The sequence below is a fragment of the Xylocopa sonorina genome, chromosome 2, assembly GCF_050948175.1.
Source record: "Xylocopa sonorina isolate GNS202 chromosome 2, iyXylSono1_principal, whole genome shotgun sequence".
In the NCBI taxonomy this organism is placed as follows: Eukaryota; Metazoa; Arthropoda; class Insecta; order Hymenoptera; family Apidae; genus Xylocopa; species Xylocopa sonorina.
The window spans coordinates 8,698,632-8,716,061 of NC_135194.1; the positions used below are offsets into that span (position 1 = coordinate 8,698,632).

Sequence of the window (17,430 nt, forward strand, 5' to 3'; positions counted from 1 at the left end):
GCTGGGCTAGCTTTGGCCGCGATAAAACGCCTAATACGATTACGGCATTGTGTCCCCGGACGATGCAAAAGTAATGGGGACATTTTCCAGCGGCGGGAGAACGGTGGAACGTGAAACGGGTACCGTTCGCTGGGATCGATAAGAAGACGCTGGCTCGAGCTTCGACGCCACGGAATTTCACTCGACGATGGCACAGTCTCGCTGAGAATCGGAGGATAAATTTCAGTGGCAGCTTCTCGCGCTATGTTATTACACGACAATGTTCTCGCGAGCGAAACGTTCACTGTATATACACGTTTTTCGTCTGCTGTTCCCTGAGGGAATTTTCATTTTCTGAATTTTACTCGACGCGATTTCAAGATTTAATCGAGTTGGTAAAAATTGTGATCGAGTGGCCGATAGAAGCGAGCTCCAAAGTGATTCATGGACACGCTTGCGGTTAAAAAGATGCATCAGCACACGGGGAACAGGGAACACTGTCTAGTAATAAATGTCAGGGATGTGAACCGGAATAATTAATGAAGATGAGTCTTTCACGACCTGGCATCGCGCAGTTATCACTCCCGCGGCTTTCGAGCATAGCTCATCTCCCGTTGGAGGAATTAACCGCTCGCCCAACTTTCTCCAAGCCGATACTATTAAGTATTCACTCGCCAAACGATCGGATCGGTCTCTGTTTGGACTTGCAATTATACGGATACCCGAGTGGAAATAGAAAGTTAATGACGCTTCGAAAAGTGACTGCCAAATAAAAGCGGAATGATTTTGAACCGTGAAAGGACTGGGTTACCGAGCTGCGTCGCTCCACGTGGCTAATTAGAAATATAATTGTTCGACGCTTCCTACTTTCGAAAATGTTCGTTTTAAGGCGCAACGCGCGCGCTGCGAGCGAATGGAAAACCCTCCATAGGACTTTGAAAACAGATGGGAGAGTTGAAAAAAAGGATTTCTCTTGGACGAGACGTGCCCGTCCCGTTGGCATTTTATATACACCCGATCTCGAATAGAGGCGGTGGTAAAACGCGCCGGAATTATTCATAGAACGACGTGCATTTCTATGCGACGTGCAGCATTATAACGAAAGGATGTTAATCGGCCGAAGCGGGACATTTCCACGAACTACGAATGAATGTCCATTCCTAATATTCCCGAGGAGCATCGACGAGTGAAAGGCCGGCTGTGTACGGCTACTGGCATAAATAGCTGGAAAAATACTCGTAATTATACGTCTTTCGGTCATAGATACGCGATAAATGAGAGCCGACCTATTCAATTAGAAACGCGGACGCGATAACATCTCGAGTTTGATCCGCGCCGATTAATTTACTGTTGCGCTTGAAAACGGCGTGCTTTTCAGATTTAACCGAATACCAGCCGGGTTTTACGAGGCGGGTATATATATAAACCAGCTCTCTATCCAAGCCTTTCGTTTTGCTCTAAAGCCGCGTGATCGATCCTGAAACAGAATGACCCCGACTTTTCCTACCGTGTCCTCCGCGAACCAAGCGATTTTCCAGTCCCATTCACGATGGCCTGTCGCAACGAAACCACCGTGAACCAACGAGAAGAAAAAAAAAAATAGTGGAGAACCAACGTTAAAAGAAGACTTGGCCAGGATTGATCGACGCGTGACACTCGCGTCGTGTCTTCTTCGTCGATGCAACCTTCGTACTAATCGTGCGTGGATGGTAAGTCGAGTCTTGCGAACGGTTCTTAAATATTTCCGATAAAATATGATAACCACACGCTAACATTGCTAGATTCGTACAAAATATCTCTTAGTGTAACATCGTACAGATTTAAAATTCGCAAATCGAAACTGTCCTCCGCGATCACTGATCGTACATTTAATCACGAGCGTCTCTCCCGCGCGGTCTAAATTCGCAGATCAAAGCGGAACAAATTTTTACCGCCACCCTGTTCAACACGCTGAACGCGTTTGTACGTCGAAAGAGGTGGAGACTTTCCGGAAAACTGCTGACGCGTTCGTGCGTCAAAGGTATTCAAATTTTTCATTTTAAAAGGCTGCGCTCGAGATTAACCAGCAGCCAGGTTATATCCAGGTTTTGTGCAATGTTTCTCGACGATGACACGCGTCGTTCGATGGTAACAGTTTCGAGTTCAGAAATTGATATCCATCGTCTCTGTTCTTAACACAAAAGCAGGCGAGTATCAACGAGAAAGAAATGACTCGCTTCAGGGAACGTTCCTCGAAGTGAAAAAAATATTTACCTGAATTAAAGTAAGGTGTGCGAGATAGAGCGTTGCGAAAGAAGCGATTCGAAGAAACGATAGAGCTTCCAACCGGATCTGATAAAAGGCATCGCGGCCACGCCGAAGAATTGAGGGGTAACGAAGGCAAGCTTGCTCGCGAGACAGTGTAATACGCTATAAAATGTTCGCGATGGCTCCGCAGCCAATCGGCTGTCCTCCCGCTGCACTTCGATGCACTCTGGCTTTGTGCACCGCTAGACCGTGCTACCATTGTCGTGAGATCGGCCGCTGCGCGACATTCCTTCGGGAATTGGAAACATTAACGTTTCCTCTTCCTTCTAGCGATTTTCAGAAGCACGCGCACAGTTTAGCGACCTCGAACAGAGCAAACTATTATAGCAGACGCGTCAACGAGAGAAGGAAATTGAATCGCTAGCGAAGAGGGTGGAGAGTAGGGGTTGAATCGGATTAGAATTTGATTCGAAACGAAAAATGAAATGGTATGGGTAATTGATTTGGATTTATCGGGGATCGTGCAGTTTATATCGGATTAGTACGTGGGTAGAAGATCGTGGACGGTTCGGTAAGCGATAATGTCGTTCGTGTGGGCGATCTTCTATTTTTGGGGGCGTTAATTCTGTCGTTGCGAGTAATGAGCGCGGTCTTAAAAACTGGATAATTGTTCAGAAGTGCGTGCAGGTTATTTGAGAAAATGTGGGTGGTCATGTATGGAGTGGACGTAATGTTTACGTTTTCGAAGGGAGTGGGTGTCGCTTTTGAACAATAAGTATATACATATGCCCTCGCACCCTGTTGAAACTGAACAGATGCACCCACGGTGTATTGTTTTATCGTATTCGATCAATTTTCGAAAGAACTCCTAACTTTGGAACAGTAACAAAATATTGAGATATCATCGAAGGACCATTTATGAAAATGTTCGAACGTTTCAGTTCGATATTCGAGTCCTACTTTCAAAGGTGTGTCAGAGTCACGACACTTAGTTCACGAATGCACCATGACTTCGTCTATGACGGCGAGTTTCGAGGATTCAGAAATTACCCTTATAATGCTACCGAGATTGCAGTAATACGTTCCATTCGCGAAATTATACCCCTCTTTACTTCCGTCAGCGGAGTATCCGTTAACCCAGAGATGCACAGGCACGTCGCAGTTCTAGTACGTTGCTTCTACCTCATTGCACGCTGTATTTCTTATATAACGACGGTGACGCCGTCGTTCCCACTAAATTCCCCGAGTCTCCGATACGAGGTCGACTCAAACAAGCGTTGAATAAAATTAAGAAGCTCTGAAAATCCGAGGGATCGTTCCTTCCCCGGAAAGTATCGACGACGCTCGCAATAAAACGAGAATCGTACGACCCAAGAACGGCTCTTAAATTCGCAAAACGAGGAAAAACGCGGAGCCGATATAAAAGTGAATTGGCGGACAGAGGAGCGTTCGAATTCCCTGTACGAGCATTGATTTCAGATGGGAACGTTATTGGAACCGTAACGAGCCCGCAGTGCCCCAAAAAGTTAGCATCGAACGATCGTTACTCGGGCATTAGCCCACACCTTCTCGGAAGCCCGGGGCAAAAATACGGCAGTTCGATCGACTGGTTCCACTTCGTTAATACCGCCCCGTCGTGCGTCGCCACCGAAAAAGGACAGGGAGGACGCCAGCCGGTTAATTAAAAACGCAAACTTTCGTCCAACCGCCGGTATTCCTGTCAAAGGTAAAACGCACGACCCAGGAAAGCCCCTACCGACAAAGAGCCCTTTGAACGCGACATTTTTTTCAATTCTCGCCGTCAGTTTTTCCCCCGCGCAACACGCGTTCCTTTCTCGATTAAGGACCAACGATCTGATCGAAAATCTTGATCCAATTCCTACTAATCTCAACGAGACACTCGAGTACGTACGAATCGTGAAATTTTACGAACGAAATTCCCAGTCGAAAAGTGTCACGTCGAAAGATGCGAATACGTTCGCGTAGAATTAACTTGGAACGATTCGATGGTTCGCCAGGGGAGGAAAGGACTCGTTAAGAGGGCATTGAAGAGTCGCTCGACTTCCGTCGTTCGCCGCCGACTTTCAAAACGGACCCAAAGCCCCGCGTTAGCTCTCGTTTCGCGGGGATCTCGCAAAGTTTCGCTCGAATGCAAAATAACGAAACGGCGAGGCCACCGAGTCTCGCGTAGGCGCCAGCCCCGAATCCTTATATTAAAAAAGTTCCAGGCCGAGCAAGCCTGGCGAAACTCGCCACCCGGTTTTCCACCCTCCTGGACAAATTGCCGGGAAAAGTTTCCGCGCGACCGCGAATACGTGGTTGCACACGAGGGTTCCGAGAACAGCCAGTCCCGCAGTGACGTATAACTCACCGATTCAGAGGAATTCTGTCGCTACCAAACGCAGCTTCCATACGCTTGCATTCCACGAGGCGTAATTAATTTCTGTGGAACATTTTCCAACGAATTCTACCTCCACTTTATTAGTACATACAATTTAAAAGTACGTAGCCGTTTTCCCGCAACATTCTGCAGACTTTATAGAAACGAAACAACGACACTTGAAGCAGTTTGACTTAGAGCGACGACGTCATACCTCGTCTCCGTTTCACTCAAAAGTCGTTACACGTTTTCACATATGCATGTGCGTACTATTCACGCATCGCGTCCCGTGGATACTAAACACTCTCGCATCGATGCTACATGAAAATCAATGTCCCAGTTAATCAGATCTTCGAGGGGACCCGAGACCTCAACGGAGCGCACTTCTCGTTCTTCCGCGAGGCTCCGTTTGAACGGTCCATCTCTGTAAAATTCATTAACGGAGAGGCACGGTAAATATAACATTCATTGAAAACGTGCATCGTATTAACGACCCGTTTATCGATCAATTATTCACGAGCGAAAGTAACATTCGCATTTTCCCGGAAAGATACGATCTTCCTAGTCGAGGACAGTCGATTCAGCTTTCCAGACTCCTAGCCGAAATCGCGAGGGAAGATAAACGAGGAAACGATTCAACCAGTTCCGTTTTCTCAATAGACTAAATGGAAATCGTCGAGCTTGAAATCCAACGGGAATCAACCCTTTGAACGTGGTAATTCGTACGGCTACACGACGTCGACAAAAGTATCGACATCGCTGTTACCACGATGTTGCGTGAAACGCAAAAATTAGAGCACGCCAGGTCCCGATAGGATCCTCTAAGACTGCGCAGTAACAACTGGACGCTCGAGAAGGGGATGAAACGACACGGAGGAAACGAGAAGGAAGCGAGAACGCAGCGACGGTGTGGCTGGCACGGACAGACACGCTGCACTCGTGAACAATATAACCCTTCCGGTCCGCGAGGATCCGCGAATGTTTGCGATCGGTCGCAGCCAGCTCTCGATGCGCCCTGTACAAAGGGTGTGCGCGTCGGTGAAAGGGCGCGGCGCACACAGGGCGCGAGTCTAAGTGGCTGCAAACATTTCATCGAATTCGCCGGTCCCAAGGGCCTCCTGGGCAGCGAGCCTCGAAATAACACAAAGGATAATAAACCCGCGAGACAATGGGGCTAAAGACCCTTCTCCTTCGTCGACTTTTTTTTTTCTTTTCCATTCCCCATCCCCCGCTCCGCAGACCGCCGCCACCCCCTTTAACCGCCGTTTTCGCCCATTATGCGGCCGTGGGACGACCGCGCGAGTTCACCGCATCTGTTAATCGCGGCACGTGCGGCTGGCCTCGTGCCTTGCGTGTTGGCAAAACCGCGAGGAGGACACGCTCGGCCACGTGGCCCGCGAGCGGATCGGCCGTCGATACGGGCTGAGGTCGCGATACCGTCAGCACTGCTGCGGCTCTACCTGGAATTCCAATGCCGTCGAGGGGAAAAAATGAGGAACGTTCGAGAGGGATATACGAGGTGTCTTAGAACCGATGATGGACAGTTGACGGAAGATTATTTCGCGATAAACGTACGTTCTCGCGACTTTCTCGCGATAAGGGGTAGTAGCGAGGGATACGAGATTTACATTGATTTGCTTTTTAACTCTTACCTGAGTGCACGTTTGCGATGTACAAGGGCGGATCGAATGGAGAATTCTGGGTTATGTACGAAGATTATCATTTTTTTTTGGGTTAGTGTGTCGTGGCTATTTGCGTACCGATCTGAGGTAGATTTCCTCGAGTTTGTTTGGAATAGCGAGTATACTGGGATTTACTGTGCTGCGAAGGGAAGCGATCGGTGTTATCCTAATATGTACTTTATGTAATATTCCCTTCGTGGATAGAATGTCTGTCAGAAATACGATGTTTAATGGTGAACGTCGAAACAATAGCTCGAACCCCGTGAATTTCTAATCTAGAATTTCAATTCGCAGAGATGTACAGCGGTTGGGAATATTATTCGAACGGCGTGCAATGCGTTTAATCGATACGCGTTCTCGCCTATAAATTGTGCCCAACTAATTCGTTAGAATGGCGGGGAAACAGGGTAGTAACACCGCGCTCCCTCCTATTTGATTATGGAATTCCGGTTGGTATTGTCTGGATAACAACACCACGCAGCCGCGAACGAAATTCACGTGCCAATGGATTGGCATCACGCGGATGTGAACACGACCGCGTGGCACGTGTTCTACACTTTTCGAATCCCATTCGAAGGCGCCCCGTGACGCCGCCAAACCGATGCAAGGCTTTCACGAGAGAAGTACCTATCAACCTTGACCTACACTTTCCAGCTGAGTGGAAATTCGTGGTGAGTTCAACGACTCGCGAGTGGAAACACGAAGACGATTCTCCAAGATTATTCGAAACGTATTCGTTTCCGTTTGATTTTCGATGATTTTTGCCTCAGTATTTTGATTATTGATTATTACTTGCTTATATTCGTGCGTGGACGTGAAGTGTGATTAATTCGAACGATCGAATGTATTTCCTTCCAGATTGAAACTTTTGGTCGAATTGAATTTACGAGATACAAGGAAAGCTAGCTTTCTTCAAATTAAAAGGTCGCATTTCCATAAATGATTTGCATTTGAAGTTGACAATTGGAGGTCGGACAAATATAGAAATTGGCAGGGGTCCAGAAGCGATTTTTAAGATACGTGCGCTCGTTGTACATTGCGTGACTCGACTAGGAATTAGGTGGACTCGAAACTGATAGTTCATGGCAACGGAAGCAGAGACACGATAGTCAAATTTCAGAGTTCATTCCTGGCGACCTTTACGTGGCAAATTAACATCGATCGACGTCGCTAATTTAAAACAAGGCGAATCCAGACCACCTTTATATGAATGAAATAAAAAGTGTTACCAAGAGAAGTAATCCTCGAAGCAACCGCATTTATTGCAACTGACAGAATGCAAGATCCACTGATCGCTTTTTCACGCAACGATACGACCGCAGCTGAAGATCCAGCAGCGCGAAACAGACGCGGCTCTCCGCATTCCGCCGAGTCTCGAAACGTGGAAGATACCGTTGCAACCGGAAGCACGGAACGAAAGAAAGAAGGCTGCTCGTGAAACGCGTACGAGCCTCGAAAATTAGAGGATCAGAAGCTGAGAAGGAAACCGTCGAACGAGCGTGGCGCACGTCCGTATGGAACACGCTCGCGAGGCGAGTTTCAAGTAGCGTGTCGCGCGACGCGTTCCGCGGGAAACGTACGCGGATTACGTGCCGCGAAACCCTGACTGAGATGCAGAAGACTCGGCTCCTCGATATCGCGTTCGTCTCCTTAGAACTCGATAAGTAACTCGCGTCCCGACTTCTCGAGGTAACTCGCGTCCCGCGACAGTAGGTCGAACACCGTCGAAACAGCGGCTGGCATGAATAATGCACGTCACGGGGCCCAGCGAGCGGAGTCTTCGATGAAAATTCGATCCCGTCGCGGTGGAATAAATTGCGTCTCCCCTTCTCGCTCCCCTTTTTGTCTACTCGTCGTCGGGCAATTTGCTGTCTATCGTGCCTGGCAGATCGGCGAAACCTGTCGACGGAACCCCTCGAAGAGAATTTTTGACCATCGGTACCTGCGTTTCGTCGTTCGACCGGCGTAAATCACTTCTCTGCGTTCACTAGACGATGCTCCATTCATGAGGCATTTTACAGCTGTTCTCACTTTTAAAAATTGCAAAAGTAACCAAAAACATGGAAAGAATAGTCTCGACAAACTACCCTTGAAAAAATTAGAAAGAAATAAATCCTTAGCTTCTGGATTAGAAGAAACCTTGACACCCTTGTAAACGGTTCAATGAAACAGCTAGGAAATGAGAAGATGCCAATTCGAGACGAAACGGGAACCGTAATCGAGGCCCCGTGATAAATCACATTGTACACAACCGAAACGATTAGCAAACCCTGTCCACTGTCGAAGGAAGATCCTATCCCGCGGCTAGACCGACGCGACTAGGGGATGTTTCTGCTGCACGGTGTCTAAAGCAATAGTACGGCGGGCATTTAATTTAGTTAGAAGATCGATAGGGTGCGGAACAGTACGTGGTGACGGCAAACAAGGCTTTCTCGTCGACCCTCCTTCGCATTTACGCGGCGCTTCGTGTACCCACGGACCCTCTCTCTACAGGGCGATCAACAACGCGCGTTACTATTATTAGAGGAGGCGGCGAGCCCCATCGCTTCATCAGTATAATGTCGAAGATCGGAATCTAAATTGGCGGCTGCGGGTTCGCCTCTTCTTGGCTGATTAAAAGAAATCCACGGCGGGAAGAACGATCGGGGTAGTCGCGGCGCGTAATTGCACGCGCGCAGGGGTGGCTGATAATCGATGCCATCCAGTTTCGGCCGTGACACCGTCCTCTAGATCGTTTCACAGAGATCCTCTCTACGATCTTGCCTTGGGCTGCGACGCAGAGTCTGCGCGTTGCGTAACTTATCGACGGGACTATCTGATTTATTAGAAAATATCAATTATATCAACGAACACTGTTCTGATGAATTATTTCAAGTGTTATTAGCAGTTGTAAAAGCTGGCTGTTAATACAAGTTCAGTCGACCCGTTCGTTTTTAGATTTCATCCAGACAGACACGAGAAAGCACCATTTTTTTCCAGTAATTGGACATTATCGTATCTCGCAATCTGACTGCGGAAGGATTTGATGGAAAACTGCGATCGTGATATATTTGTCCTACCTTGTTGGACGTATTTACAGCGCTACGGACGATAAAATCGGGTATTTCGTATCTTTGATAAAAGTGATGCATTTCCCTTTAAACTGGCTTACGATAAACGTGATTTCGCAGTAAAAAAAATTCGCGTTAAACGCGCGCGATATGTGTTTTCCCCGGCAGACGGTATCTTTTGTACGCGTCATTCGTGTGTAAAGTCTGGAAAATATTTCTCGTATTACGTAATCGGCATTCCTACGTGGACGTTTTAAGCGAGAGAAGCGAATATGAAGAGAACACTGTGCATTCAATTTGACGATACTATTACGCGTTACATACCAGTAATCTTCAATGTACCGTGCGTAATGGACGTTTCATAAAAATAGAAATTCACTGACCCGCAAGGATTGTCCTAAACGCGACAATATTTTTAGTCGCTACCTAATACCTCGTTGCATTTTCATAAATTGCAGGAAGGATGTTGCATTGTGTGTATCGCGTTATATCTACATCTAAGAAGGAACAATTTTTACCTCCATTATAAGATACTTGAAAAATACGTGATATCTGAAACATTGTATGTTTTGGATTTCAAACAGTACTACGAATCACCTCGACGATTTGAGATATCATTTTTCTTCAGACAAGTTAAACATCTTTCGAATCAAACCGTACGTTTATTCTTTCGCTCTTCGGTGCTAGGTGAACTTCAGCAAATTATGCAATAAAAACGCATGAAACGAAAAGGCTCGCGTATTGTCGTCGAATTGTAAGGAACGCAAACGCGCGCGATAAGACAACTGTTTTTGTTTTAAAAAAAAGCCTGTTATCAAACAGAAATTCTTCGTTTCCTTTCGAAGCACGTTCCCAGAATTAACGCAAACGTTCTTAATTACCGTGACAGCGGGCGTAACACGAGGATCGCGGTATTATACGAAAAACATGGTTAACAATAACGGAAGTGCACGCGCGTGAAATAAAAACTTCTCGGTAATCATTTTCCGAGCTAAATTTATTCATCGTGCCTACAGGAAAGCTGACAGGAAAAAAAAGGGGCTAAGTTCCGTCCTCCCGTCTCTTTTGCTCGCGCGTTTTATCCTTCTTCTTTTTTTTTTTTTTTTATCAAGTTTCCACGAAACACAGATATAAAGTAAAACACAGAGCGGCTCCGCGCGACCAATAGGAAATCGATAAGTTATTCTATAAACGTTTTCAAAGGAATGGTCGATGGATTGGTGCCATTAAAACGCAGTTAGAAGCGACGTGAATTTCGATGTCGAAACACACACGAGGGTGTGACCTACCGTGGACAACTTTCCACCTCGGGATATTTAATTATAAAAGGGAAAAAAAACTGACGGGAGCCCTAGACAGGGTGCTGGCACCCTTTATCGAAATAGGAAATTGAGGATGCCACGTGGAAATAATGAAAACAGGCCTGGCCCCACCCGCTTTCAATTTCTTCCAGCAATTTATGAACGTCATCGGGGGTGCTCCATTCTTCGAATTCGATCGAGTAATTGAAGGTTGCGTTCTTTTTTGCGTAACGAGCACGTGACGACTTTGTCGACAGATGAACAAACCTCCTCAATTATACAGACTTCCGTAGACGATGTTAATGGCTATTATAATAGTACATAGGGTGTATAGGACCAAGTACACCATTTGAAAAAATGCTAGGGTGACTCAAGAAGTCAATGATAGAGGGTGATTCAAAATATCAACGTATTTTCACGAAAGAATCTTCCATAGGGCAATAACCTGTCCGGTCTACAAAGTGATGTTAAAATAACAAGAATCGATGCCACGCGCCGCCCTCTAACAGATTACAAAATCTACCCTGTTCCCTCTGAGGATTCTGTGAATCTTTATGCTTCCCTTCTACAAGAATTTTCACCAAACTGTCAACAGAACATAATGAACATAGCTTACACATCACAACGAAGAAACATTTACATTTTCAATCTCTCAAAATGCAACAAATGAAAAGAAATAAACGGTGCTACGTCCTGAAGGGTTGATTGAAAGAATCGAGCGAATTTCACGCGCGAGGTCAACGAATGGGCAGTCAGGTTCGATCGCGAAACGGAAAGCCCCGGTTTCTAGGTGAGACGGACGCATCAGGAGCGGATTTCCATCGAATCCGCTTTTCAACCCCTCCGTAATGAGATCCACCTGCGTGTTCATCGAACGGGACTGGAACGTGACGGTTGGCATAGACGGTGTGCCGTGTCACGTGCACGCGGTCGTGACAGCCGTGGAGGGCAGCCGTGCTCGCCGAAAACCACCGCGATCAATAATTCCGGAAAGGCCCGCGAGGCTCGATTGTCTTCGACGCCGATCGCGCCTCGAAACCCGCGGCCCACCCCCTCGACGAGGTGAGCAGGGACGCTCACGGTACGCCTCGGCATCCCGTCGCGTCCTCGCGGCACGTTGTTCCGTGTGGTTCGTTCTGATGAATGGATACGTGCGCGGTAAGTTCGCCTTGGTCTGCACGAGTTCTATGTACTTACAATAAACGTGAGGTGCGGGTGCTCGCCAACGGTCCCGTATACTTTTTTCCTTTATTCACGATTTTTCTTTCGATAGAATTAGTTAACCTTTTCTATTTAGATGTCCACTGCGAGGGGACATCGATATTGATTAATGATCGCGATGGTTAAGCTTGTTCCAATGAAACTTTTTGAGGTTTTCCCTGGTTTTCTATTAAAATGGAAATTTTCTGTTGCTGGCAGACGTTAGCGATAGAAACTATTGCAACAATATTGCTAAAGTCCAGGAAGGAGCAGAGTGCAAAGGGTTAAGAAGTCTGCTGTGCAGATCGAGATAAGATCGAAGGTGTACTCGAGCAAAGTTGTACGCGGGAATGCAAAAAGTTGATTACTTTTTAATCGAGGGGCAAGGAGATACGAGATAACGCGGAGGAATGATACTGTTGCTAGTTTTGAGGTAGGGGACCGAGGGAGACAATAGCGGGGAGATTGAATAAAATATGAGAGCGGCGGAGAAATGGGTTTATGAAACGCCAGGTGATTTATGAAGCTAACACCTTCCAGTTCCACTGGAATTTTCTGCTTCGATAAAAACGGGACGCGGGCCTTAATTAATACGGGTGGATTTCGTCGCGAGTATTTTCGCCTGGGCGTCGTGGTCGCGGGGGAAAAAATGATCCCGGTGCTTTTTTACTTTCCTTCCATTACGCGCGAGTTCACGAACGAGAGGGGTTACCCACTCGTTCCCTGGCGCCCGCGTGTTTCTTTTCGAATTAAAGCGCACACACTTGACACGGTTATTACTTTTCACTTTAATAATCCGCCACTCTCCCGGCCTGGTTATTATATTCGGCACTTAGATTTCACTGGGGGCGTAAATTACAGCCTCGCGCGGCCTTATTAAAGTAATTATTTATTTAGCATTCGTAGAGGTTGCACTCGAGCGGATTACTACTATGTTCGAGTTAACGCACGCGGAGCCAAAGGAAAACCGTCGGGGCTGTGTTTCGTAACATTACTAATTACCAGCCAGCTATTTTCAAAGAGCGGATAGCGAAATGCGATTTAATAATTTTCTGTAATTAAATAAACGCGGTATGAAATAACGCGGTGGTAAAAAGGCAAGGCGGAAATGAAAAGTTTGATATGATATAGTGACGAAAATACCGCTGAGCTATGTTGAAATGTGTATAAAAGAGCTACGTCACGAAAATTGCATCGTTCATTAATAAATTAATGAACAGAGTCAAACTATCGTATCCAACATTTCTGATATTTAGACTACGATATATTTAAACAATTGTCATTAACGCAAATCTAAAATACGAATAGGAGAGGAAAAAGAATAACGGCCTGTCCAATAATACTAGATTACTTTTCCACCAGGAAGTGGCGGCCTTAAACGTATTATAATTTATGGAGGAACGGATGTGAAAGATCCTCTGAGGATCTATGTTACGATCTATAGTTTTGCATTACAACACAATTAGTGCTTTACAATTCCTCAGAATGAATTATATTACAAACAGCGTTCCTGTTGCTACCATAAACGACAAGTCGACGATAATTCTTTCGTTTAATCCTCGATGCAATTTCAATAAAAAAAGATCGCTAAAATAAAACGAAAGTAAAAGTCAGTTCGAAAGACGAACAAAGACGAAATACATCAGAGAGCCGATTTAAATGCCCCGAATTACCGAATGAACTTTAATAGAATTATCAAACGACGAGCGGCCAGTAAATGTTAAGCTCGAAACAAGGGATTGAATTAAAATCCCTTCTACGTATTTCGAAGCATGTGATTACTCGCGAGGAGGTAAAATACGAGCGGGAACACCGGACAGAGAAAGCCACGAGAGAGAATCCCAGCAGCGACGTTGATGGTGGCCCATCAACGTCGGGCATTGTGGCCGGATAAAGAGCACGGTTAAAGTTAAATTAAAGGCTCCTCACCGGTCATCCTGGGTGACAGTAATGTCAGGCGGGGGCGCAGAAGGCGAGGCACCGTCTGGAGCATCCAGTTTGCCGGCTTTTTTCCTCCCTGTTCCCTTGTCTTCAAAACGGTCCAACGAAACGCTGGAGGATCACGCGACCACCACGATCAACGGCACGACCTCTCACACGAACGACATCGCAGCTATCGTCGGCTTGTTCTAACTTCTATTCCTCCTGCTTCCGTCCTCAACTAGGACAAACTCCAATATGGATCGACGCGGGCAACGATATCGCCGCAGGAAGCACAATTAATCGAACAGTACGAACTAACGTTACATTCACTACGTGACGACGGTTCAACTCTCGCCAGACGAGTCGAGGATACTACAATTTAGCATAATCTCCAGCAAGATCTCACTGTTATTCTCGATCCACCACTTTCTCGAGCATTCCCACACCACTGGTGCGCGCTTCGTACCACGGACGATCAACGAAACTATTAAACAAGATCCCCACGACTGTCCCCACGAATTCCTCGTAACGTAAGACCGTTCGTTTAAAAGACGAGTCACCAAGCGTCCTAAGCGAGTAGCGCTACGGGTCAACCCAGCCTGTGCCCTATTCCGCAACGAATGGTCCCTCCAGCGCGACGCGCCCTCGAGCAGCGACCGGCCGTTCGCTCGATTATTAGATTTATCGCGGAATGCCTCAGCCTCTCTAGGTTAAGAGCTGGGCTCTGCTGTTAGGTGAAAGCGAACGGCAATTATCGTTAGTCGAACGTGGACACAAAGGTGCTACGGTTCGCAGCGTGGTTCGTGGAGCGTCATCGTGTAGGCGCTGAGCAGAGGGTGCTCCTGCTCGTGGATCGGTTTCGTGCGACGCGGACAGAGAGCTCTCTAGGCAGAGGGGTCTACGCTGTGTGGACTGGTTCTTCGGTTGGACTGCAGAAGAGTCGGTTGGGCGGTGGGCTGAAGGTTGGATGCACCAGGGTGAGGGGCTGGTGGCCGCTCCCGCCTTGGCGTTTCCGCGTGCACGCGGGTCACTGGTCCCACGGGATTTCGGTATGCGTGGCGAGCGCTCGGCTCGAAAACGAGTTCCACGGGCTGGGCTCGTCCCTCGCAGTGATCTACGCGCCACTTTTTGGCGTGCGCGGAGCGAAACGCTCGTTAAGATCGACGGCCGCGATAATCCCGCCTCGCGGCGCACGTATCGAACTGGATTATCAACGGGGCTGGCGAATCGCCAGGCGGCTTGTTTATCGCCGACTACTCGCGGTTGTTAACGTCAGGTCGTTGGATAATCGGTCGGAGAAAGGGCAGCCTTGTTCATCCGAGTCGCTCGAGGGAGGATTCGAATGGTCGAGATATCTCGTTTCTTGCGAAAAACTTCTCGACGAAACTGGCGACAATCGTTCGTCGATGTATGGTATCTCGTTTCTGACGAGTCGATCAGGTTGGAGGGTCTCTCACTCTTCAGGAATCCATCGAACGATTCGTAACTGAAGGCAATACTCGAGGCTCTTTCACCGGATCAGCTTTCCTGCGTCGTTCTCCTTTTCCACGGCGGACCATGGGGTGGGATTCATTGACCAAGAGTACCGCTTCGGATAACCGTGATAAGCTCCTCGCGACTGAAATCCGAGCGCGGATATCCAACGCGACGCGACGGACGCGGTGGGTCCCGATCGAGTTTTCCGGTGGCTGGTGCCTCCCTCCGCGCAGCCACGACACCGTACGATTCGCCCAGCGGGAGAGCAATTGCGTCGGTGGTGCGAAGAAGATGCGCGCGTATGACGCGCGCGTTCGTTCGTATACGTGCGTCCCAGCGTACGTATACGAGGAGGTCCAAGGGTACGCGCTCCTCGCCCCCGTTGTTTTACTCGCGCCACCCGAGTGCTGCGAAAAGGGAATCCGAGGGGCGGCGGGGTGATGAGAGTGCGGCGCGCACGTGCAGTGCCGGAAAGGCCACGCTCTTTTCTTTCTTATCCCGAAAATCGATCGCTGGAACACGCTGCATCGGATGACAGAGACCGTGGGACACGCGTGCACCGTCGATCGTCCGACAGGACGCACTGTCTCTCTTAACACCGCACCGCACCTTCGATTTTCTCGTCCCGCGGAAACTTGTCCAGCTCTCCGCGTCAATCGGACGGACGGAGTCTCGTTTCACCTTTTCGACCTTTTTGCGACTCGTTTTCTTTTCGCGAGGAACACGCGCGCTACATGTCCGTGTAAGGGAACGTACTTCCCCACCGGGGAGGGAACGCGGATGGGAATCGCAGGGATTGGAATGCGATTCGCGGACGCAGTCGGTATTAATCGGAACGCTCGCCAGCCACCACGATATACTCGAGAAGACTGGAGTCTCTCTTGGTAGGTGAGGCCCTCCCTTCTTTCTCCCTTGTACGTTTTCAGTGTTGTACCGAGCGCCTCGTGGGCACCGGTGTAAGCGAGGCGCGTGTGCCCCCCCTCCCCCAGGTTCGCGTGCCGTCCAGAGAATGACGAACGCGATCCTGGGGAGAGGCGGTTCCGATCGAATTTTATTCGTTCGAACTATTATTGCTGGATGCGTGAAATTTTGCGCGAGACACGACAAATGGAATAGTTATTTTGGATACAAATTCATTGTTCAGAATGGAGTAGTTCCAATAAATGTAATAGAGGATGATTTGTGAACTGAGATTTTAAGGAGAGTAAAGGTGGGTTTGATTAATACAGACTCCATTTAAATGGAATTTAAAGGATAGACTATTTAATTAACGTGGAAACTGATTGATGTTGCGAATTTCAAAAAATTGTGAGCCTGATCTGGAAGAGTGTTCTACACTCTCAAGAAAAAATCTCTTAAATTCTCCAATAAATCGTACACTTCTGTATTCTCCGCCAGTTCTTTAAAACATGGCCAAATCTCCAGCAAGGAAGCCCCTGTTTTCGTGCCATTGGCACGGCCCTGTAACATTTCCCTCTCTCTTCCGCTGCCTCTCGCTCGCTCATGTTACTCTACCTACTACGTTACTCTCGTCGCCTATCCCGGTCGCTCCAGAGAACCCCTCTCTGTTTGTTAACTCGTACCCTCCTCTCTGTCTGGCACGCGTGACACTGCGATCGCCGCTCTTCCTTTAACGCGCGGAGGTAGAACTCTACTCGGGTTCGTCCGTAAATTCTCGGCACGATTACGAGATGGCATTGCGGTTTGGTGAGGTAAAGTAGCAAGAAGGATAGCTTACCGCGCGAGCCAGAGAAGGACGGTGACGCCGTAAAAGAAACGGAGCGAGTGAGCAAGCCGGCGCGCGATGAGTAGCGCCGAGCGAGTAAAGCGCGCTTCGAACCGCGTTGGCGCGAGCGGGACGACAGACGCGAGGAAGAAGGCGAGGAAGTGAATGAGCGTAGGTACGAGGGAGCACGAGCGTGCGAGTAGAAAAATAAGGAAGAAACGGCAGTAGTAGCGTATGTACAGCGAGGAAGGGGCCTAGGGGAGATAGAAAGAAACTGCGTGAAGAAGTAGAACGGACCGGTAATATTGTGGTAAAGGTATTGCAATCTGGAAGGACAGAACCTATGCATGCACTGAAAAAGGAATGTACTTTTTCGAGCGAACGCATACCTTTTTAATTCGAATAAATTATCAAATAAACATTTCTCGCGACGCTGTATCGAGTACTAAATAGATGATATTTTTAA

The 17,430-nt window shown here is 47.8% G+C and overlaps 1 protein-coding gene across 4 annotated transcripts in view; it reads right to left on the minus strand.

Moving 5' to 3' along the window:
* The window catches only part of LOC143433192 (rap guanine nucleotide exchange factor 2), a 147,502-nt gene that overhangs the window by 114,695 nt on the left and 15,377 nt on the right, over positions 1-17,430 (minus strand). The window contains exon 1 of one of the 4 annotated variants that reach the window (XM_076910396.1): positions 13,769-13,883. The exons of the other annotated variants lie outside the window; for them this stretch is intronic. The gene's annotated coding sequence lies outside the window, so the exon portion shown is untranslated. Of the gene's footprint in view, positions 1-13,768; positions 13,884-17,430 lie in introns of those variants that run through there. 4 annotated transcript variants of the gene reach the window in all.